This window comes from Ursus maritimus, unplaced genomic scaffold (assembly GCF_017311325.1).
Source record: "Ursus maritimus isolate PB19 unplaced genomic scaffold, ASM1731132v1 scaffold_22, whole genome shotgun sequence".
Classification (NCBI taxonomy): Eukaryota; Metazoa; Chordata; class Mammalia; order Carnivora; family Ursidae; genus Ursus; species Ursus maritimus.
In genome coordinates this window covers 20,374,303-20,395,679 of record NW_024424675.1, presented here as the reverse complement: position 1 = coordinate 20,395,679, position 21,377 = coordinate 20,374,303, and the positions used below count along the sequence as shown (strand labels likewise).

The 21,377-nt window shown below is 51.0% G+C and overlaps 1 long non-coding RNA gene across 1 annotated transcript; it reads right to left on the bottom strand.

Annotated features, from left to right (window-relative positions):
* Window positions 1-9,014: 9,014 nt before the first annotated feature.
* LOC121104579 lies at window positions 9,015-20,057 on the bottom strand. The gene is made up of 3 exons (XR_005836905.1): window positions 18,664-20,057; window positions 13,616-13,679; window positions 9,015-9,666 (listed from the first exon to the last, which is right to left on the bottom strand). It is a non-coding gene; the product is annotated as an uncharacterized LOC121104579 (long non-coding RNA).
* Between the last annotated feature and the right edge of the window lie 1,320 nt (window positions 20,058-21,377).

The following is a 21,377-nucleotide window of genomic DNA, read 5'->3' as shown; positions in this document are numbered from 1 at the left end:
ATCCTTGACTCAGCTCTGAAGCCCAGAGAGAAGCAACATCAGAGGGTGTGAGCAAAGGGAGCATGTTTAGGGTAGAAGTGGGGGCGGTAGCTTCTCCCCCCACGTGAGCCTCTTGGACAGGGCTGGAGGCAATGTATTACAAGGCATGCAGGTGCAGTCGGGAAAATCATTCATTCATTCATTCACTTATTCATTGAGCATCTACTATGTGGCAGGCACTCTGCATGCCTGGAATCATGGTGCAGATCAGAAAAAAGATCCTTACTCACTACACCCCAGCCCCTCTATCTCAGTTCTGAATTCTCCCACCCCCATGTTCATCTTTGCCGCGAGTTAGAGCCTCCCAGTCCTTCGATGGGCTCCACTAGTAGATTCTAGTAATGCTTTCCTTATTCATTCCAAAAATAAGTCCTATGAAAACTGACATAAATAACTGCATATGGGGGCACTCTTTGGAGTCTGGAGCTCAAAGCTTTGACCTTCATCCCACCTCCACATCTTGGACCCCCACCCAGGATTTCAAGGGACTGCATTTAAAAACCTTCAAACCCCAGGGCACTGCAGGATGCATGAGAGCTGGAAGCCTCTGAGATCTCCAACAGACTTTTAGAGAAAACGACCGTGTTCTCAACCTTTCCTTGTGGCTGTGTGAAATAGTGGGCTCACCCTGGACTCCTCTGGCCAGCCCATGACGGTGACAGGACCTCTCTCTCTATGTACTAAGGCCTGCTTCCAACTCACCTGTTACAGGTTCTGCTGCCTACAGATGTAGGTGACTATGGAACTCATCACCAGCAGCACCTTGAAGCCCAGAAGGAGAGCCACAAAGATAAGGACAGGTGTCCCTGGACCTATGTACCAATGGGCAGAAGGAGACAGCAAATGGGACTCTGAGTTTAAATACCTCACTCCACTCAGGAGACAAGGCTGACCCAGTAGCACAGAGCAGTAGAGATGAGCTTACCTGAACTTCCAATGGGCTTGTATGTGCCGTGGGCTGCTGTGGGCAGTATGAGGTTGGCCTGGATGGGAGGTTGTGCCTCATGCTGCACCTTGCAGGTGAGGACCTGCTCATATCCCTGCCCCGACACATTCACCAAATGCAAGCTTTCCAAGGTGTAGGTCCCATCGCTATTCTGCTTGGATGTGAGTTCCTCGGCTCCCTTGAAGATATGACAGTTCTCTCTCCAGGTGAGATGCACACTCTGTGGATGGAATCTCTGCACGTGGCAGGTAATGGCCACCAAGTCCGAGGAGGGTGAAGACTGGGACACTGTCACTGTAGGGGGAACTGACACATCCCAGAGAAAGCAGAGAATGACTATAGGAAATCCACTGTGGGAGCCGGGGACCTCCTTGAAGATGGGTCATCTGCTCAGAACCCCCCCCCCAGAGGAGGATCCAGGTATCAGTTAAAAGGTGCGTGCACGAGTAAATGCACGGCTGAATGAGAGAGTGCACTGAGAGAGCGCATGCCTGATGCATTGTTGGATGGAGGAATGCATGGATGAAAGAACGATAGGATTGAAGAAATCCATCCAAATCTCTCCCTCTCTCTCTCTCTCTCTGTTTTTTTCCACTTTCACTACAAAAGATGCAAAGATAGACATTAAATTCTATTTAAGAACCTACAAGTCAGTTGCCTCATTCTCTGACTTGATAATAAGATGTGAAGAGTCACAGACTCTACACAGTTATGAGATTTTACATAGGAAGGAACTAGGGTTTGGAGAAGTTCAGTAACTTGCCCAAGGTCACAAGGGGCACAGCTGGGATTACGCCAGACACAGCATGTTTTACAAACATCATGCTGGTCTGACACCCCAACTTTAAGGCTATATGCATTTGTGATCCCAGCTTCTGAAATTATGATCTAACAACTTCTATAATCCTTTTCAACTGATTTTCAGCTGTGCAGTAGAATGTATTCATACTGAGGAAGATGTGGAAGATGTTAGGTACTATAAAATGTCATGTATTTCAGTAGAAGTCAATGAACACACAGCATGGTACAGTCTAACCATAGAGAGACCCAGACTGTGGTCCCTGCACTAACACCACCGTCAAATGCAAGAGCTTGTGTGAGTCACTTTCCCTCTGTCTCCAAAATTCTTCAATCATGCAATTGTCCAAGGTCAGATCATGTCTCATGAGTCTAGTCAAGACAGATTTCACCCCTTGATCTTGGATAGAGAGAATAACTCCTTAGGTGGAGACATAGAAGGAACAAAGGGCATCTGATCAACCCACCCAGCCCAACAGAATTCTGTCAGTGCTGCTTAATGTGTGGATAGCAAGGCAGGCCCACACCCCAGAAGGTCTCTGTACTCAGCATTCCCCTTTTAGCACACAGGCAGGGATTATTCCCAAGCAAAGAGGGGGACCCTGAGAAGGGAGGACTCAAGCCTCCTAACTGGGGTGATGTCCAGGAAGGATAGGCCAGGGTAAGGTACCCCCAGGCAAGTGTTATGGGCCATAGGAGATGCCAAAGTCCACTCAAAGGAGGGAGAGGCTCAGATGCCCAGTGAGTTCTCCTGGCTGTGTGGTATCCAGGCAGTGACAGGAGGACAGACACCCGGGCACAGCGGATGATTCCTGCTTCCACGCACGGAATGGTGGCGCATATGACGTCTCCTTGAATCCTCACAAAACCAAATGAGCAAAACATGGAAGCCTACTTGGTATCAGAAAACAACAACAGAAAGCCACTTAGAAGGAACCAGCACAAAACAGGCCCCAATTTCATAGACACTGTCATGGAAGCATTGGTTGAAATTTCATCTTGAAAAAATTTCAACGATAAAATTAATTTTACTTCATTTATATTTTAATTAAATATAACATATAACCACAACTATGCACCAACTCTTAGAAGGAACAAGTGTTGCGAGTGGAAGAAGATAGAATTAATTTTTTCCAAAACCTTACATGACAGTACCAACAGACCCTTATGGTACCCACAGATTTCACATTCGTGGCAGCATCATTAAAACGTAATGGAAAAATTATTTGAAAGCATTTGAATGTTCTATCAATTTTCACAGGGGCCTCTTTCAATCCAAGGGTCCTCTTTCGAAGTGCCCACGGACTCATGAGCACCGTGGATCTTTTTCTTCTTTTTCCATCTCGAAGCATTCAGAGGCTTCGCCTGTGATCCCAGCAGTTTCCCACATCACTGGCCTCAACTTCTTGAAATACAACTTTGGCCAGATCTCCGATTTCCCTTTGCACTGGATGCAGATTCTTTCTGCACGGTGTGGTCTCTTGCTTGCCACACTTCAAGCAAGGCAACGCTGATCTAGAGCGGAGGGTTTCTGGGCTCCACACCACCGCCCCCAGCTGCCTGATCTCAGGGCAGCCATGCTGGGAGGTCCTTCGTCCCTCCTGCAACTCCCGCAACACTTTCCTCATCTTCCTGCCTTGGGATTTCTCCATAACCATGAAATGCCACCCAGACCATGTGGGCATATCCGAACTCCCCTACCCCGCCCAGGGACCATCCTGAGGAACAGTCTACCTAGTTCCTGAGAGGGTCCCAGCGGTGCTGAGCCTCAGGTGTCCACCGGGGCACCCATTCATCAACTCACCCCTTCTTGGGCGTCCTGCCTTCCCTGTCTGACGTCCGCCATCCCTCATCTCAACTTCGGTGCCTCTGCAGATCATTTCCCACACGCCGGCAGTCAGTCCAGCTTGAGGCTCTGCTCTCAGGGGAACCCAGATGAAAACACCCACAATGATGGGAAACCCAGCAGAGAAGTAGCCAGTGTTGAGCGGGAGTGGGAGTGGGGGGTTGAGTGGGGCTAATTTTATAAGTAATTAATTCATTTGTGAATATTTGCATTTTCCTATTTTTGCCTCCTATGCACTTGTCCCGACTCCAGGAAATTGTATAATAAATAGATAAGGAGGACCCCCTGCATGATCATTGTCCTGCTTTACACTCAAGGATACCGAGGCTAGGAGAGCCTAAGTAACTAAGCAGGTGATCCCACAGACGGTAAAGAGCAGCTAGCAGCCCCAATCCATACGAAAGCTCTCTCACTCATCGGCTTTACCACCTGGGGCACACTTTACCTCTTTGAACCCCAGTGTCCTTGTGTAAATCACCAATGGGACAAACAGTATAGGGCAGTGGCACACACTTAATAAGTCAACCCACACGCATGTGCTTTACTGTGTGCTACGCTCATGTGAGGTGTTAATATCAACATTTTTATTCGTGTCACGTGATGTCTTTATTACCATGATAATAGCAAAAATGCTGAGGAAAATATTTTGCAAACTTTAAGGTCCTATACCCATTTAAGGAATTAATTTTCCTGCTGTGCAACCTTGGACCATTCGCTTGCCTTCTCTGGGCTTTAGCGTTGTCATACACAAGGAGAGGATTGCTAGAATTCCTTCCAGGCATGATGTGTATGACCTCATGGAATTTACAGACCTGCCAAGCATGGGTCCAGGCCAGGAAAAACAACCACAACAAAAAAAATCAGTAAAAAAAAAAAAAAAAAAAAAAAAAAAAAAAAAGACTTTGACGTGCTCTTCGTATAAAATAATAATAAAAACAGGAAATTCCCGGAAGATACTGTTGTCCATTTTACAGATGAGGAAACTGAGTCCAGAGAGGTGATGTGACTAGGACAAGTAAGAATGAATATAGCCGCCGGAGCAACTGCCCCTCTGAGCGGTTAGCACGAGCGAGGCCTGCCTCACGCACTTTACAGGTCTTAGGTCGCTGAATCCTTGCCACAACCGAGAGAGGGCGGTACCGTTCTCGGAGGAGGCAACTGAGGCAGAGACACGCACAGCCCACCTCTGCACGGACCCACCTGAGCGGGGAGAAGGTCCTTACCACGGAGGTACTGGTCCAGGCCGATAGTCTTCTGGAACACCGGTGTGGACTTGTGATTGACGTGGCAGTGGACAAAGGAGAGCACGTCGTCGGCCTGCAGCGGGTCGAGCACTCTGCTGGTCACGTTGTACGTGTCTCCGCTGGCGTGGACGTGGGTCTGCCACGTGGGGAGCGCGAGGTTCTTCTTCAGCCAGGTCACGGTAACCTGACGTGAGGGGAATCCGGGGAAGCGTAGGTCAGCCGGATGCTCGCGCCGGGCTCCGATCGCTGGAGGGGGACTTGCAAGGAATAGGAGTGGGCGCTCCGGCCTGCAGGGAGAGACCCCTCCCGTGAGAGGCACGGAGGTGCCCAGATGCCGGCGGCTCCATGAGAAGCCCCATGGCTTCTTCCCCCTAGGGTGTGAAGGTTAATTCTGATAGCAGTTGGAGTCAGAAGCCGACATCAGAGGCCAGGCAATGACAGCAGCGTGTCCGGGGCTGACTTCCACCCCCACCTCCCTGCAAACACCCGAATCGCTGGTCTCCGCTGTCCAGCTCTGCTAACTTGCCAGGTTCTGGCTGCAGTCTTAGGAGCGGGGACTATTACTATGTCCATTTCACAGATGAAGACACTGAGGCCCAGACAGGCTAGGGAACCTGTCCATGCTCCACAGTCAGGGGCAGAGCTGGGGTTCTTAGCCAGGCAGTCTGGCCCCAGGGTCTGTGTCTGCGGTCTCGGCTCAGGTCTGTTTTCCATCCCCAGAAAGGGAATAGCGCCTCCACGCTCAAAGCCCAGGTCATATAAAAAGCAGGTGGCAGAGAGAAGAGGTTAGGAGCACAGGCTTTGGGGTCACACTCAACTCGAGTTGCCCCTCCACTGGCTGCGCCTGAGCAAGTTAGCTCTTGGAGACCCAACCTCCCCATCTGCAAACTGGCAGGGTTCTTAATTTTCAGTTAATAAATTAGGTAAAGGAACTGGAGTAGAATATAGTGATCACCTAATGATCACTCCATAAATGATTTAACATCATCCTATGCTCACAATAACCATCTGAGAAATTATTAATTGTACTTCTAATGTTATAGAAAGAAAAGGCTCAGGGAGGTTAGTGACTTGCCCACAGGCCTCACAGCAAACGGAACTCACGTTCCAAACCAAGGGTTGTGACTTCAGGTCAGGGGCTCTTTATGTTACACCACGGCTGCCTTTACTTTTCTACAGTTGGTCCCTTAATGGTCATTTTAATATTTTGCTTCTTGCAGCCCAGCTTTGGGCTGGGCACCCCAAGGACTGCAAAGAGTCATGGCACAGCACGCTTTGTGCGCCCCATTGTTCGGTTGCCAAGCAGGGGTCAAAGAAAGGACACCCCGGCAGGTTCCAGGAGGCAAGTGCCGCAGTTGTCAGGGCAGAGATGAGGACCCCAGGACAGGCAGTGCTTTGCCTGAGGGCACAGATGGCTGGTGGCAGCCCTCAGATGGGACACCGATCTGCTTAGCTCCAGAGTCTGGCCACCTCCAAACACAAGATCCAGAGTGTCTGCTTCAGAGGAGGGAGGATCCCATCGCAGAGGTGAGGTGCAAGCAGAGGGAGCCCAGCAGCAGGAGGCCCTGGGGGCCAAGTGCCACTGTGGGGACCGAACCATATGCACCGCGGAGCCATTCAGGGACAAGGAAATACCAGAAATAGAGCGTGTAAGATTGAGATTTGAGAGAGGACGTGAGATCACACCAAGGTCTGTATTCTCAGGCAGGAAGGGGGAGAAAAATACAAAAGAGCACAGTGAATTTGTGGACAGACCGTCCTGCCTTCCGACCCCAGCTCAGACCTCTGAGACCTCTGGCCCCTCTGCTACCTGTTCTGTCACATGTCAGCCAAGCCATGCGAGCACGCCTGGGACACAGTAAGAGCCCTGCAGGTGTCAGCCAAACGTCAAACAGAAGGGGGCCAAGAAGGAAGCGAGGAAAAAGCTCGGAGTGAGTCAGCGAAGAAGTGAGTCAGAAAGAAATCACGACGCTCGCTTCGGAAGAGAAAAGACCGGTTTGGAGTTTTCCACCCAGATCCGTGTATCCCACTGGGTGAACGTTTCTCTTATTTCTGCTGGACAACAGACAAAAAGGACCCCAAGAGACTGAATGATGAGTGGGATCATTCCCCGAGAATTCTTACAGCAGGCAGATCAAGGCGGGATCTGTCCGCGGGAGACGCGATGCAGGGTCAAAGCCCCTGCGGGAGGACCTGCTGTTTCGCCAGCCACGCCTGCATCCACCCTTTGCGGGGAGCAGCGTGGGCCACGATCCGTGCGCACAGACGGCTAGCTGCTAGCACCTCCTGGAGGGAGCTGTGCTTCCCCACTTCATGGGGCTCCGGAGAGCTGTCAGTCCGCTCTGGGCTCACCCAGGCCTGGCCAATCGCAAAACTCTCTTCTCTTCCCACCCAACATTCCACCCCCACCCCCACCCCCAAGCCAGTCATTCTCCCAAGCTGATCCGGGCTGGACCAGGAAAAGCCGCGAGCGCTCCTGGGTCTGAACTGCTAGCAGGCAGCTCCCCCTAGTGGACAAAGTCATCTGCGGCCAAAAAGGACAAGAGGGGAGGAGGGAGAGGATTAGGATGGGGAGAAGGGAGGGTAGAAGGAGGAAGAGGAGGAGGGGGTTGGAGGAGAGAGAAAGGACACAGAGAGAGAGAGACAGAGAATACTGAATAGTAGAGAGGAGAATCTTGCTGCAGCACCCACTCTGTTTCCCAGCTAAGGGAGTTAAGAATTCTGGCCTCTCTTTAAAATTGACTCCCAGAGGGGAGCCTGGGTGGCTCAGCTCAGGTCATGATCCCAAGGCCCTTGGATGGAGTCCCGCATGGGGCTCCCTTTCAGTGGGGAGCCTGCTTCTCCCTCTCCCTCTGCCTCTTTCGGGGGGGGGGTGTGCTCTCACTCTTGCTCACTCTCTCTTTCAAATACATAAAAATCTTTAAAAATAAAATAAAATAAAACTGATTCCCAGAAACTTCCAGCTGAACCAGTTTTGATTAAAAGCCTTCCTGGAAGAGTCTGAGTACCCAGCAGTCTCAATCTCTGCCATTTCCTGCAGTCAAGTGTCAAGGCAGAGAACTTCCTACCTGAGGAGCTTATGGAATTGGAGAAGGGAAGTTCTGCTCCTTCTTCTTGGTGAGGGTGCGGGGGAGGGAGGGAACTTAGGGGTGAATGGCTCAGAGTTTTATCACCAGCCCAGGGCATCCTCCCTTCCTTCACCTTCCTCCAATGCTGCCCTGAGTCCCTGACCTACTATTGCCTGCACCCCAGGCCGATGGTTGGTGTGTTCACGTCTGCCCCTCCCAGCCCGGAGGGGCCGGCGAGAGACCGCACCCACCTTTCCCCAGCCTGGACCCCTGCACCCGCAAGGTGATGTTGGCCTGGACTGGGGGCTGCTCATCCTGGACCACCCAGCAGGCAAACTTGCTCCCCTCCAGGGTGGCCTCTGCCTGCCACGTGTGCTCCAGAGAGTAGGTCCCATCTGGGTTTCTCGTGACCTGCAGGGACTCCACCGTCTGGACCTTGTGTCTGTTCTCCATTCAGGTGAGACGTAGGTGGGAGGGGTAGAAGTGGCTCGCGTGTCAGGTGAGATTCACTCTCTGATGAACGTGGATGTGTGTCCCAGAGGGCTTGGTGGAGATCTTCAGGGTGGGGCCAACTAGACAAACAGAAGCGTCTGTTGAAATTACTGCTGCCCGGCAGCCCGCTCCTTCTCCCAGGAGCCCGCCATGGGACCTCTCGCTCTCTCATCCGTTACTTTTTTTTTCTAGAAATAATGTTTTCTTGTATCCTCAGTGTAAGGCAAATAAGGTGAAATGTTAATGTTCATTAAATACGGGTAGGGGGTACCTAGGTGTCTAGTATATTAGTTTTTGTATGTTTGAAATATTTCGTCTCATGAAATATAATTTTAAGAATGACTAAAATAGGATGCCCACAAGGACAGGAATTTAATGTTATTACCGTATCCCCAGCACCTACAACAGTGCCTGGCACACGGTAGCTATTCATTACTGGCCGAACAAATAAGACTTTTTTTTTTAATTTAAAAATGATAACAGTGATATTAATAGAGCAAGATGTTTACAATAGAAGGTTGGGGCCAGATCAGAAGATAATAGCAAGGTAATAATGATGATAAATCATTATAAAGGTTGGAGTCAAACATTCATAAACAACGTACTGGGGGCCAGGCACTGTTCTAGGGGCTTTATAAGGAATAACTCATTTAATCCTCACCTCACCCTACAAGGTGGTTTTACTTTTATTCCCGTTCTAAGAGGGGACTGAGGCACAAAGAGGTTCAGTAAGTCACCGAAGATCACACATGTGGAGTGGTACGGCCAGGATTCAGCCCACGTGGTCGGCCTCTGAAACCTGTGCCTTTACCAGCTATGCTGTGTGGTCAGCTACGGCAATGAGGGGTTCCAGGCTCCCTGTTGGGAACTGGGGCTCTGGGCAGAAGATTCTGGAAGCCAGCGCTGCTGGGGAAATGGTATCCCCCTCCTCCACCTACTGCCCACCCACCTTGGAGCACTTGGGAGAGGTTCATGGTCTTCCGCAGGACTCCTCCAGCATCCTGTGGGTGACTTCGCGGGTGAGCCCCGGTAAGATATCTTGGCGGGCCAGTGTCACCCACACCTTACTGGTGATGAAATAGTTGCCTTTGTCGTTAGGCACCAGGTGCTGAGCCGAGGCTGGATGCTCGTCTCTGCCCTTCATCCAGGTGACATTGAAGTCCCAGGAGCTGAAGGGGCCAGCGGTACAGTTGAAAGGCACTGGATTTCCGGGGGTTGTCCTCTGAGATGGGCCTGTCAGAGAGATGAAGGGCTTTCCAGCTGGGAAAGAGAGCTTGTGACCACACAGAGCAGGACGCATCCCACGCTCAACAGCCTGTGAGGGCTGCTCGTGGCACGTCCGGCCTTGGGGGCTTGCTATGCGCTGTGTCTGGTTCCCGCCTTAGAGAGCATGAAACACATGGTAAGGAAACAAGCTAATACATGGTTAAAACTGGGGCTCACTTCAGGGAAACTGGCAGTACAGAGGTAAAAAATGCCAGAAGGCTTATTCTAGAAGAGAATGGAGAAGGCTTCCTGGAGAAGGTGACATTTTGAGCTGAACCTGAGGGATGGATAGGAGTCAGCCATGAGAAGGGGCAAGGAATGAACATTCTAGAAAGTGAGAATAGCAGGTGAGAATACCTTAAGAGGAAGAGCTTGGTGGGCTTGAGAGGCTGAGAGATCCGTAGGACTCTGAAGAGCCTGTGGGACAGGCCATGCTCCTGACTCCACTCTGAGTGTGATGGGAGGCCACTGGAGGCCCCTGGAGATTGTGGACACAAGGGCAGGTGGCCTCACTGGCGTCATTTAGAAGGAAACTGGTTGCCGTGTGGGGGATGGAAAGGGTTGCCGGGACACCAGCAAAGAGGTGGTGTTCTAGGCCTGCCTGGCCCAGGATGGTGAGCGACTGGGGGACCAGAGACCCGTGTGGCAGATACAGCCAGCAGGACTCAGTGACAGGCTGAAAGCGTGTGGGGGACACAGTGCCTTATGGGGAAATGTCTCCCAGGCTTTTCTCTCGGGCGTCCGGGTGGATGGTTCTGGTTTTAGGGGAGATGCGTGGTGAGGACTCAAGGTTTCCCTCTCAGACATCAGTGTGAAGTAGAGAGCCACAGTGGACAGGGACAATTGGCACGCCTAATCAGATCCATCCTGACCACCTCTCATTGGGCATCTACCCTCTGCTTGTTCACCTCCAGGGATGGGGAGCTCTCTCCCTCTTCTAGCCCAACATCTGTGTCCTAGAGTCATCCCAGGACAACTGCAGGACTAGACTCCCCTCCCTCTCAGATCACTCTGAACACCCAAGACATTGATCAGAAGTCTTAGAGAACGAAGCGGCATGTTCACAAACCAGAAAAATGACCCTCGGAAGGTGAAGGAGCTCACCCCAGAAGAGGAGACAGAGACAGAGAGGGTTAGTGACTTACACAAGGTCACCCAGCCTGTCGGGGGCTGAGGAAGGATGTTAAGCAGATCTGTCTGCCTGAGAGTCCTGCACTCTTCCCATGGTACCAGAGATGCCGTCATTCGGGGGTCCTCTCCCTCTGTCTCTCCGGCCCTCATGCCCTCTCTGACCTGGATCTGCTAGCTTCTTGGACCGGAGTCGACATCCAGAGACTGGGTGGGAGGTAGGCTCCTTCTCACTCCCTGTCCTTCCCCAGTTTCTTGCCCTCCTGTCCTCCTGACCCCCCATCACTTTCATTTCCCCACAAGGTCCACAGTGAGGAAGGGATGCAAACTAGCTCCCTGGCAGGTGGGCAGAGGGCTCAGTGAGGTCCTCTGGGACCCAGACCCCTGCAACACAAGGCAGTGGGGTTTAGTAATCCCCGAGGGCCTCTCTGCTGGCTCTGAGGGTGTCTCTGGGCAGCACCCACGACTTACCTGTGAGTCCCAGCAGAAGGGTGGGCAGGAGGGAGCCCAGGGCCTGGCCATGTGGAGCAGCCATGGTGAGGAGGCTCAGTGTCCCTGATCTGTGCTAGGCACCAACCCCGGACAAGGCTCCGCAGAGCCCGGGAGCCACTGCTGGGTCTCCTGACAGCCGAGGGCGGGTCACACGCTTCCTGGACACATGCCCACCCAGGGTCTGGAGTGGTGGCTTGAGCCACAGGGAAAGAAGTGGTCCCTGTGGCTCAGACCTCCTTCCAAACTCCAAGCCCTCAGGCCTGGGGTCTGTGGCTGGGGGCATGTCTGCTGCCCGTAGCCTAGGTGCTGACTATCCCTGAGCCTCACGATGGGGGAGTGGGAAGGGGCTGGGCTCCACCCTGAGCCTGGAGCCACAGGGCTAGGTGATGTGCTGAGCCTGGTACTGTCATGGACAGCCTGCTCGGGCCCAGGCTGCGGTGGCTCCTGGGTCTACCGAATTGGTTGGGTGTGGCCCGGGAAGGGCTGGTGAAGTGAGCTGGGACATACATGAGCAAATAAAACCAAGAAGGGGCACAGACTTGGGTGCCCAGCCCCTGCCCGCCGCTTCCCTAGGCTGGCACAGTGTGGCCCGGCTTCTCCTGGTACCCGGCTAGAACTGTCTAGTAGGCTCCAGGCCGGGGGAAGCCCAATGTTAAACACAGCTACCAATGCCCTGGCCTCTCCCCCTGGTCGCTCCGCACCCCCTTACGCTACTAGACTTGGCTTCCCACTGGCTAGCCCCGACGTGTATCCCTATTCGCTCTTGATCCCTTTCCCCCACGAAGAATGATCGGCCGTGAGGATTGCTGTCTTTCGTTCATTGCTGTGACCAGCACCTCGCCCCGTGCTGGGCACATAGTAGGTCCTCAGTAACAATGAATGGGACCAGGTATGTTCTCAGGGCTAATAAAAGGCACAAAGTCTGGCTGGGCTCCAGCCATCCCTCCTCTCCTCTGCTCTCTGTTCACCCACCCAGCTGAGGACGGAGCCGTTAGCCTGGGGACACTGCTTTGGAATCTCTCCCCTTGTCACCTCAGCCAAGCCGGGCACCCCCCAAAAAATACCTCCTAGGGATAGGGGTGCCTGCGGGAGGAGGAAGTCGGCTCTTCCCCCTCCAGGTTTCTCCTGAGGTAGACTGTGGACTTGCCGCACTAGCAGGAGAGAAAGGAACTGAAAAGAGATAGGGTGGTGGAGGTGCGGCCCGGACTTCCCCCACGTGGAGTGGCTGGGGGCCCGGTGCTCCGAGAGCCTCCAGGAAGGAGGATGGCCAAGCTTCGAGCATCCTGTCAACAGCCCACTTGAGAGGGCCCCAGAAGCAAGAGGCCGCAGCATGGACTCTGGGGGCAAAGCTGGATCAGACCATGGGCACCCCTCCACCACACACACACACACACACACACACGTGTGCACGCCCACACACACACACGCATGCCCACACATGCATACCCACACATGTGCATGCACACACATGCATGCCCACATATGTGTGCACGCCCATACACGTGTGCATGCCCATACACGTGCACGCACACTCACATATACGCACACCCACATGCATGCACACACGCAATGTACACCCACACAAGTGCACACACACACATGCATGCCCACACACGTGCACGCCCACAGGGCCCTCCAAAGGACTCACACCTGGGACCCGATTCAGGGACGTTGGGAGGAGGAACGGAAGAACAATTTTGCCTCCACCCCTTCCAGATCTCGCAGCAGAGACTTGGTGGCAGTGCAGGCCGTGGTGAGGGAAGGAGTGATGTTGGCCTGCCGCTGGATGTGATGTCGGCATCTGGAAACGGCTTTGGTGGGGCTGCACTTTAAACAGGGCCTGACACGGAAGAGCTTTTTCATAAAAGTTTGATAAAGTGATTCATCCGTAGTCATCCAGTTGTTCAACTATCCTGGATCATCTTCTGGCAAGTGTCCAGAAACGTGGGCTCGTGCCGAAGAGACAGAGAGGCAGGCAGAAGAAATGTGACAGAGGCAGACTAGAAGCAGGGCTCAGGGATCAACAAAACCAGTGGGGGCCGGGCCCCTGCCAGGTTCAGCCAGCTCCATGAAGTGCTGGCTCCCATCACAGGACCTTGGTCAAACCCGAGCCCCAGTTTCCTAATATGCAGCAAGACGCTAGTGATATCTACCTGTGACTGCACTGTGTGCATGTAATGTCTAAAGTCCCGAGCATAAAATAAAAGCTAAATAAATGTGAGTTTCCATCCTGAGAAACGTGACCTCGTCCAGATACTTCTCAGGCTTCTCCCACCTGTTAACTCCTTCTACTCACCTTTCTGCTCTTCGCTCAGTTCTCTCCGTGGAAATACCGTGGGGCCACAGGGAGCTTTAGATGTCTAGTATCCATGTGGGAAAAGTAAAAAGAAAGATGAAATTAATTTTAACTAATATATTTTAACCCAACATCTGAAATCATATCATTTCAGTAAGGAAATGCTATTTTACATTACTTTTTCCTATAATCTTTGAAAGTTTCAATGAAGTGAAATGTAGTCCTACCAAAACAATAAAATAGTGTTAATAAAATACATGTATTTTTACACTGCTTCAGTTTTTAAACATAAATTTCAATTAATTAAAATTAAATGCAATTAAAAATTCAGTTCTTGGGGCGCCTGGGTGGCACAGCGGTTAAGCGCCTGCCTTCGGCTCAGGGCGTGATCCCGGCGTTATGGGATCGAGCCCCACATCAGGCTCTTCAGCTATGAGCCTGCTTCTTCCTCTCCCGATCCCCCTGCTTGTGTTCCCTCTCTCGCTGGCTGTCTCTATCTCTGCTAAATAAATAAATAAAATCTTTAAAAAAAATAAAAATAAAAATAAAAATAAAAATTCAGTTCCTCCACCAACAGCATTTTTTTCACAGAACTAGAGCAAATACGAAAATTTGCATAGAACCACAAAAGACCCTAGATAGCGGAAGCAATCTTGAGAAAGAAGAACACAGCTGGAGGTATCACAATCCCAGATTTTGAAATATACTACAAAGCTCTCATAATCAACACAGTATGGTACTGGCACAAAAACAGACACGTTGATCAATAGGACAGAATAGAGAGTCCAGAAATAAACCCACCCTTATATGGTCAATTAATCTACAACAAAGGAGGCAAGAACATACAATGGAAAAAAGACAGTCTTTTCAATAAATGGTGCTGGGAAAACTGGACAGCTACATGCGAAAGAATGAAACTGGACCGCTTTCTCATACCATACCCCCAAAAAACTCAAAATGGATTAAAGAGCTAAATGTGAGACCTGAAATGACAAAACTCCTTAAAGAAAACATAGGCAGTTATGTCTCAGACATTGTCCTCAATAACATTTTTCTAGATATGTTTCTGGAGGCAAGGGAAACAGAAGCAAAAATAAACTCTTGGGGCTACGTCAAAATAAAAAGCTTTTGCATGGAAAAGAACCATCAACAAAATGACGAGGCAACCTATGGAATGGGAGAAGATATTTGCAAATGATATATCCGATAAGGGGTTAATATCCAAAATATATAAATAACTTCTGCAACTTAACACCAAAACACTCCCCAACAATCTGATTTAAAAATGGGCAGAGGACCTGAATAAACATTTTTCCAAAGAGACATCCAGATGGCCAACAGACACATTGAAAAGATGGTCAACATCACCCACCATCAGAGAAATGCAAATCAAAACCACAATGAGAGATCACTTCACACCTGTCAGAATGGCTAAAATCAAAAAGATAAACAATGAGTGTTAGTGAGGATGGGGAGGAAAAGGAAGCCTTGTGCACTGGTGGTGGGAACACAAACTGGTACAGCTCGTGTGGAAAACAGTATGGAGGTTCCTCAAAAAGTGAAAAATAGAACCACCCTAAGATCCAGTCCTTCCGTTACTGGGCATTTACGCAAAGAAAATAAAAACACTAATTTGAAAAGATATACGCGCCCCTGTATTATTGCATTATTTACAGCAGCCAAGATATGGAAATAACCTAAGTACCCATCCACGATGAATAGATAAAGAAGATGTACTACACGTACACAGTGGGACAGTCCTCAGCCGTAACGGAGAATGAGGTCATTTGCAAGAACATGGATGGAGCTGGAGAGCATAATGCTAAGTGAGATAAGTTGGAAAGAGAGAGAGAGAGACCATATGATCCCCCTCACATGTGGAATTTCCGAAACAGGCAAATGAACAAACTAAGAAGAAAAAAAGAGACAAGCAAAACCCTAGACTGTTGAATACAGAAAGTAAACTGACGGTCACCAGAGTGGGGGTGGGTGGGGGGATGGGTGAGACAGGTGATGGGGATTAAGAGGACCCTTATCATGATGGGCACTGAGTCATGTATGGAATCGCTGAATCACTGTATCGTACACCCAAAACTAATATAACACTGCATGTTTACTTCAATTTTAAAATAAATGTGTGTGTGTATATATCATGTATGTATTAATATAATTAATATTGTATTACTAGTATATAATAATATATATATATATATATATATTTAATTCACTTCCTTTATGGCACTGGCCACATTTCAGGTGCTTGGTAGCCACATGGAGCTAGCGGTTGCCATTTTGGATAGTACCGTCTTGGGTGAGACATTCATTCTTCAGGAAAGCTATCCCTACCCTGATACCACCCCCCATATCACAGCTGTCATTTATTTTCAATTTGCAATTAGTTGCATAATTTCCTTTATGAGACGTAAGCTCTGTGAGGGCAGCGACCGTGTTTTTGTTGACCCCTGTGAATAAGTACCAGGGGGCATAGTAGGTGCTCAATGAATGTTTGTTGGTTGGATGGATGGATGTTTAGATAAACAAACAAACAAGAGAGGATGTGTGCTCTGGGGGTAAGGAGAAGGAGGGGGCACTACTAATGAGAAAGCAGAGAAGGCTTCCTGGAGGAGGTGACTTTGTCTTCAAGGGCCCTGCTCTGCTCTAAGGCGTCAATCACACCATCTGCAAGAGAGGAGGGGACTGGCAACACCAGGCTGGGGCCGTAGGGGGTGGGTGGCCATGGGCAGTCTGCCTTGTGAAGCTGGAGGGCTTGAGGAGAGTGGGAGATTGGGGTGGTCTGAGGAGTGCCAAGGTAACCACAGGGTTCACCCAGGCTGGGCTTTGTGCCCACTGGGCGACGCTGGGTTTCCTGCGTGAATCCACGCCAGTCTTCTTCCTGATTCCAGCAGCAGGAAGTGAATCTCAAACAGTTGGCAAACACGATGTCTTACGGGTGGAGGGACCCGAGAGAATTCCTCATGAGTGAGGACCCCAGCCCTGGCCCAACGGGCTGAGGAACCAGAGAGACAGAGAGCTCCCAGCTCCGCAGAAAAGAGGCCACGATGGTCCCTGAAATCCAGCCCCTTCCTGCCAGGATCCGTGACCATCCCCCCACCTCACCTTAGATGAGGCTTAGACTCAGCTTAGACAAGCCGTTCCTGTCACCCTACTGCTCCTCCAAAGACGTGTGTCTTCCCAAGATGGGGACCCACGTCCTTGAGGGCAGAGCCCATCGTCCTCTTGCTCCATGTGTGAGTCCTCAGTGCCTAGCCCAGTGCCTGACACAAAACAGCCTCCGGACACGTTTGCTAAGTGAATCCGTGTCATCAGGGGTTCGCTCATTCCTACAACAGCTCTTTACTGAGCGCCGGTTATGTGCCAGGTAGCAGCAAGTCACCGAGCAAGAGAGCAGAGAGCAAGACAGGTCCCCAACCTCTGGGAAGCTCTGTTCTAGAGGGGAGCCTGAGAAACAAAGGAACAAACATGCCGCATAACTTCAGGTTGGGTTAACTGCTACGAAGGACCGCACGGGAAGACCTGGGGTGGGGGCCGGGGGAGGCACGTGAGCTGAGACCGAATGAAGGGAAGCCACGGGGCCATCTTTGGGAAGAGTGCTGTAGAGAAGGACTCAGCCTGCAGGGTGGGTGCGAGCTGGGTGCAGCTGGACCACAGCAGGGTCACGGCGTAGAGCAGGGGGAGGGGAGCAGACGGTCATGGGGGAAACCGCAGGGCCTCATCTCGTGGCCTGTGGTAAGGAGATCGGATTGTGATCTGTGCACACTGCATCAGTAGGCCTGAGGGCCGGGTGCGGCAGGATCTGATTCGTAAATTAAAAACTCACACCCAGGTGGCTGGGAGCGGGGAGGTAGGAGGGTCCAGGAGGGGAGGGGAGGGTCGGTGGCTGCGTGGGGGGTGGAAGGAGGGAAAGCAAGAGGCCACTGCAGCTGTGGAGTCTGGAGCCTGGGGGAGAGACAGGGATGGTGGGGAGTGGGGAGGAGGCATTTGCAAAGTGTCTGCATGTGAAGGGTTTCCATACCACACGGCATGCACGGGGTAGGGGCAACTGGAAAGAATGGAGAGGAGAGAGAGGGGGAGGGTCCCAGGGCTGGGGTTGTGATTTGGCTCTGCAGGGTGACTCTCTGGGCCTCAGTTTCCACAACTGAACACGGAGGGGTTTGGGTCAGGTGACCTCTAAGGACCCTCTCGCTGACTATTCCTGAGCGGGGCTCGTTTCCCCCGAAGTCTGGGGTCCCGCGAAGTCCAGGCCTCCCTCGCACCATGTCTGCGGAGCCTGCTTCCCCAGGCAAAGGGCAGGGTCAGCATCACGGGCGTGAGACCCCTGCAGCCATGCAGGGCCCACGCAGGGACAGACTCACACTTGTGTCCCGCTCTGCCATCACCGTCTTGAAACACTTCATGATTTTTGAACAAGAGCCCTGCATTCTCAGTTTGCACTGGGCCCTGTTCGTTATGGGGCCGGTGTGGCTGCCCGCCCTTGGCCTCCTCCGTGAGCGGAGGGGAACTGCCCCAGAGATGGCAGGCACCCTGCAGCAGGGTGACGGCAGGGAGGGGAGGAGGCCCCTCGGGTCGCTGCGCACCAGGACCGAGGACCCTGGCTGGGCCCCTCTGAGGCGCCTGGGTCCCTGCGATCCCCCGCACCTCCCCACACCTCCGGACTCTCTGATATCCCCACAGTCCCCACAACTTCCCTGTTCCAGGCCTGGAGACTTTGACCACTTGGATGGATTGACTCCCGCGACCCCACTCCCATAAAGCAGAAGAAAATAAAAGCAAATAACAGGAGATGACAGGTGAAGATCAAGGCCCAAAGAGTGGCTTTGATGATGGGCTTGTGGGCTCCATGCACTTGGGGGGGGGCACATGTGTGGGAGCAGGAGGAAGAAAGCGAAGCCGGGGGAGATGAAGTGACTCGTTTGATAGACCCCGCGGCCGCACGGAGCCAACGGGGTAGTTCCAGGGAGGTGGCTTTCACCTTCAGAGAAAGAAGGGCTTTCTAACAATGAACGCTCTCCAATAGTGAAACCACTTACCTTCTGAGAGGGAACTTCCCCTCACCAGGGGCGTGCAAGCCACTCTTGTCACGGGACAGGACGCGTGTCACGGGTGCTGAAGAAAGGTTCTGGCTGAACAGTGGGACTAGGGAAGTGGTTTTTTTTTTTTTTTTCAAACCACGGACCACAATGCGATCGTGGGGGCATAAAATCAGTGGAATGGACCCAAAGCAGTATTTTCTTTTTTTTTTAAGAATAGAATAGATAGGAGGCGAGACAAGAGAAGAGAAGAGGAAATGTCTGGGTTTATCCCACACAGTAAGGAAAAATGCTGTTTCTTGAAACTTCCTCTGTGTGTGTGTGTGTGTGTGTGTGTGTGTGCGCGCTGGCCGGCAACATAAAGTGCACTACTCGCCGTGGGTGCTAGTCAGAAAGATTGAAAGCCTCGGGAAGTTCTTTTCCAAGAACCTTCTCAATTTGCAGTCATGTGAGGCAAAGTTTTTAGATCGTATGTATGAAATTATGAGACTGGAATTCTAAGATTCATTTATTTCTTTTTCATTCATTTACTTCGCATTTATTTCATGGCTCTTGTAAGCCATGCTGGGTGCCAGGGGCACGGAGAGAAATCACAATCAGTCCCTGCCCGCAAGTCAAGGGATGGAGACAGACGTTTAAGCAGGTCCTATATACAGCGTAGCTGTATATAGTGCTTCAGTAAGCGCTTGGCCAAGATGTGTGCACATTTCGCCCAGACCTGTTAAGAAGGTGCTTTTCTCAGCACCATTCTGCAGGTGAGGGAAGAAAACAACAACCAGGACTCAAATGGTCACACAAAGGAGTAATCAAGGACACCCAGCAGAGCCCTGATTTGCACTCAAGACCACCTGAGGGTACAGGTGGGGGGTGTGGAGGGTCAAGGAAGAAGAGTCTGATCGAGCCGCTGGGTGGCTTAGGGAGAGTCAGCCAAAGTATCACAGCAGAAGGAACCCTTGAACTGTCTTGAAGGGAGAGCAAGAGTCTGATGGGATGGCTAGCCAAGGGGGCAGAGGCTCTCCTTTCCTGGAGAGACAGCCAGGAGCCATGCTGAGAATAGGAAAGGGTGGGATGTTAGAGCAAGCGGACCTGGTTTGAACTTTAGTTCCGGCTTTTACGAGCTGTGCAACCCTGCGCAAGTTGCCTAACCTCTCTGGGCCTCCATTTTTTTCCTGGGAGGTTAGCATTAGATTAAAGATCCCGAATATAATGTGTCTAGCATTAGCACAATAGTGGGAGCTTCATGCTGATTACAACCCATTGGTGAGGTTTCCTGAGTTCAAATCCCATCTTTGGCACTTACCATCTATCTGGGTGACCTTGAGCAAGTTACTCACCTCTCTGTGCCTCGTCTTTAAAACTGCATAAGGAACATTGCATCAACAACTGGGGATGTACTGTATGGTGACTAATATAACAAAATAAAAATTTAAAAAAAAGTAAAAAAATAAAATAAAATAAAACTGCATAAGGCTATGAAAATAAGTTAATACATGTGAAGTGCTTAGAAGAGCATCAGGCACAAATCAGGTGCATGATAGAGACGGCCCACTGTTAATACTTCCATGTGCTACACGCTGTGATAAGAGCTTTATAATTTTATTCTTTAATTAGATTAACAAATGACTGTGGAGGGGTCGCCATGTTGCAGGCAACGTTCAAGGTTCATCAGAGAGTCTACTTAATTCAGCACATGGCTGGAACCCTGAGTGTGATACTGAGTTCATCTTCTGGGGGGAGCGGCAGTGGGGACAGGATTTGGGTGGGAGGCGAGATGGGGGGTGAGAAATGAGGCTGGAGAGACGGGATGGGTCAGATAATGAAGAACATTTTATGTCACGTCACCCTGTAAGCTGTGGAGAGCCCATGGTGATTTTCAATCTGGGGGATTTTTATTCATAGAATTTATGATTCCCCCGGTGCAAAACTCGAAGTCTATATGCCAAAGTCTTTATGATCCCAAGATTATAGTCCTATGATTTTGTGACCCTTAATATTTCTTACTTGCAATGGTAGATTGATATAAAAAATGGCCATAATAAGGACTTCTGGTTTCAACTCTGACACGTAAAGAGCTTAAAAGCCATTACTTCTGTCTTAACTATAAGAAAAAGTTGGGTGAGCTGAAAAACAATGACTTTTCTTGACTCCACCAGAGAACAGAGGTTGCAAGGCAAACTGCCACCCCAGAGTCTGAGGAGTGGGATGCGTCCAGAAAGATATGTCACCCAAGACTGGCTGAGCTGTTGCAATGCCAAAAGTTGATGGGAACGTAATAATTCTGATGAATTACCGAAGGCATTATGGGCACCAGCATAAGATACAGAAGCCCCCGGGGAGCCCTGGTCATGGGCAGTGGGGAAGACCTCATACTTTTGCTGATTTTTTCCTCTAGGAACCTCACCAGGTTCTAATGGGGAGGATCTGAGAGAGCTCTCCATGTGGCCCCGGCAGGGAGAGGCAGCGTGGCCATGCTGAGGCCCTCACAGAACCTTTCCCCTCAACTCCGGTGGACAGGACTTTGCCAGAGGGCAGTTCAGAGACTTTATCCCAGCTAAGGCCAAAGGAACTCTGCCCGACTCGGCCCTCTCCAGACTTCCTGTTTCAACTGGGGGTGGAGGGGTGGGGTGAATAGTTTGGGCTGTTGTGGCCAGAGAAGAGACCAGAAGCAGGGGGAGGGGAGCTCCACCTCGGAAAGAGGAACAGAAACACTTCCA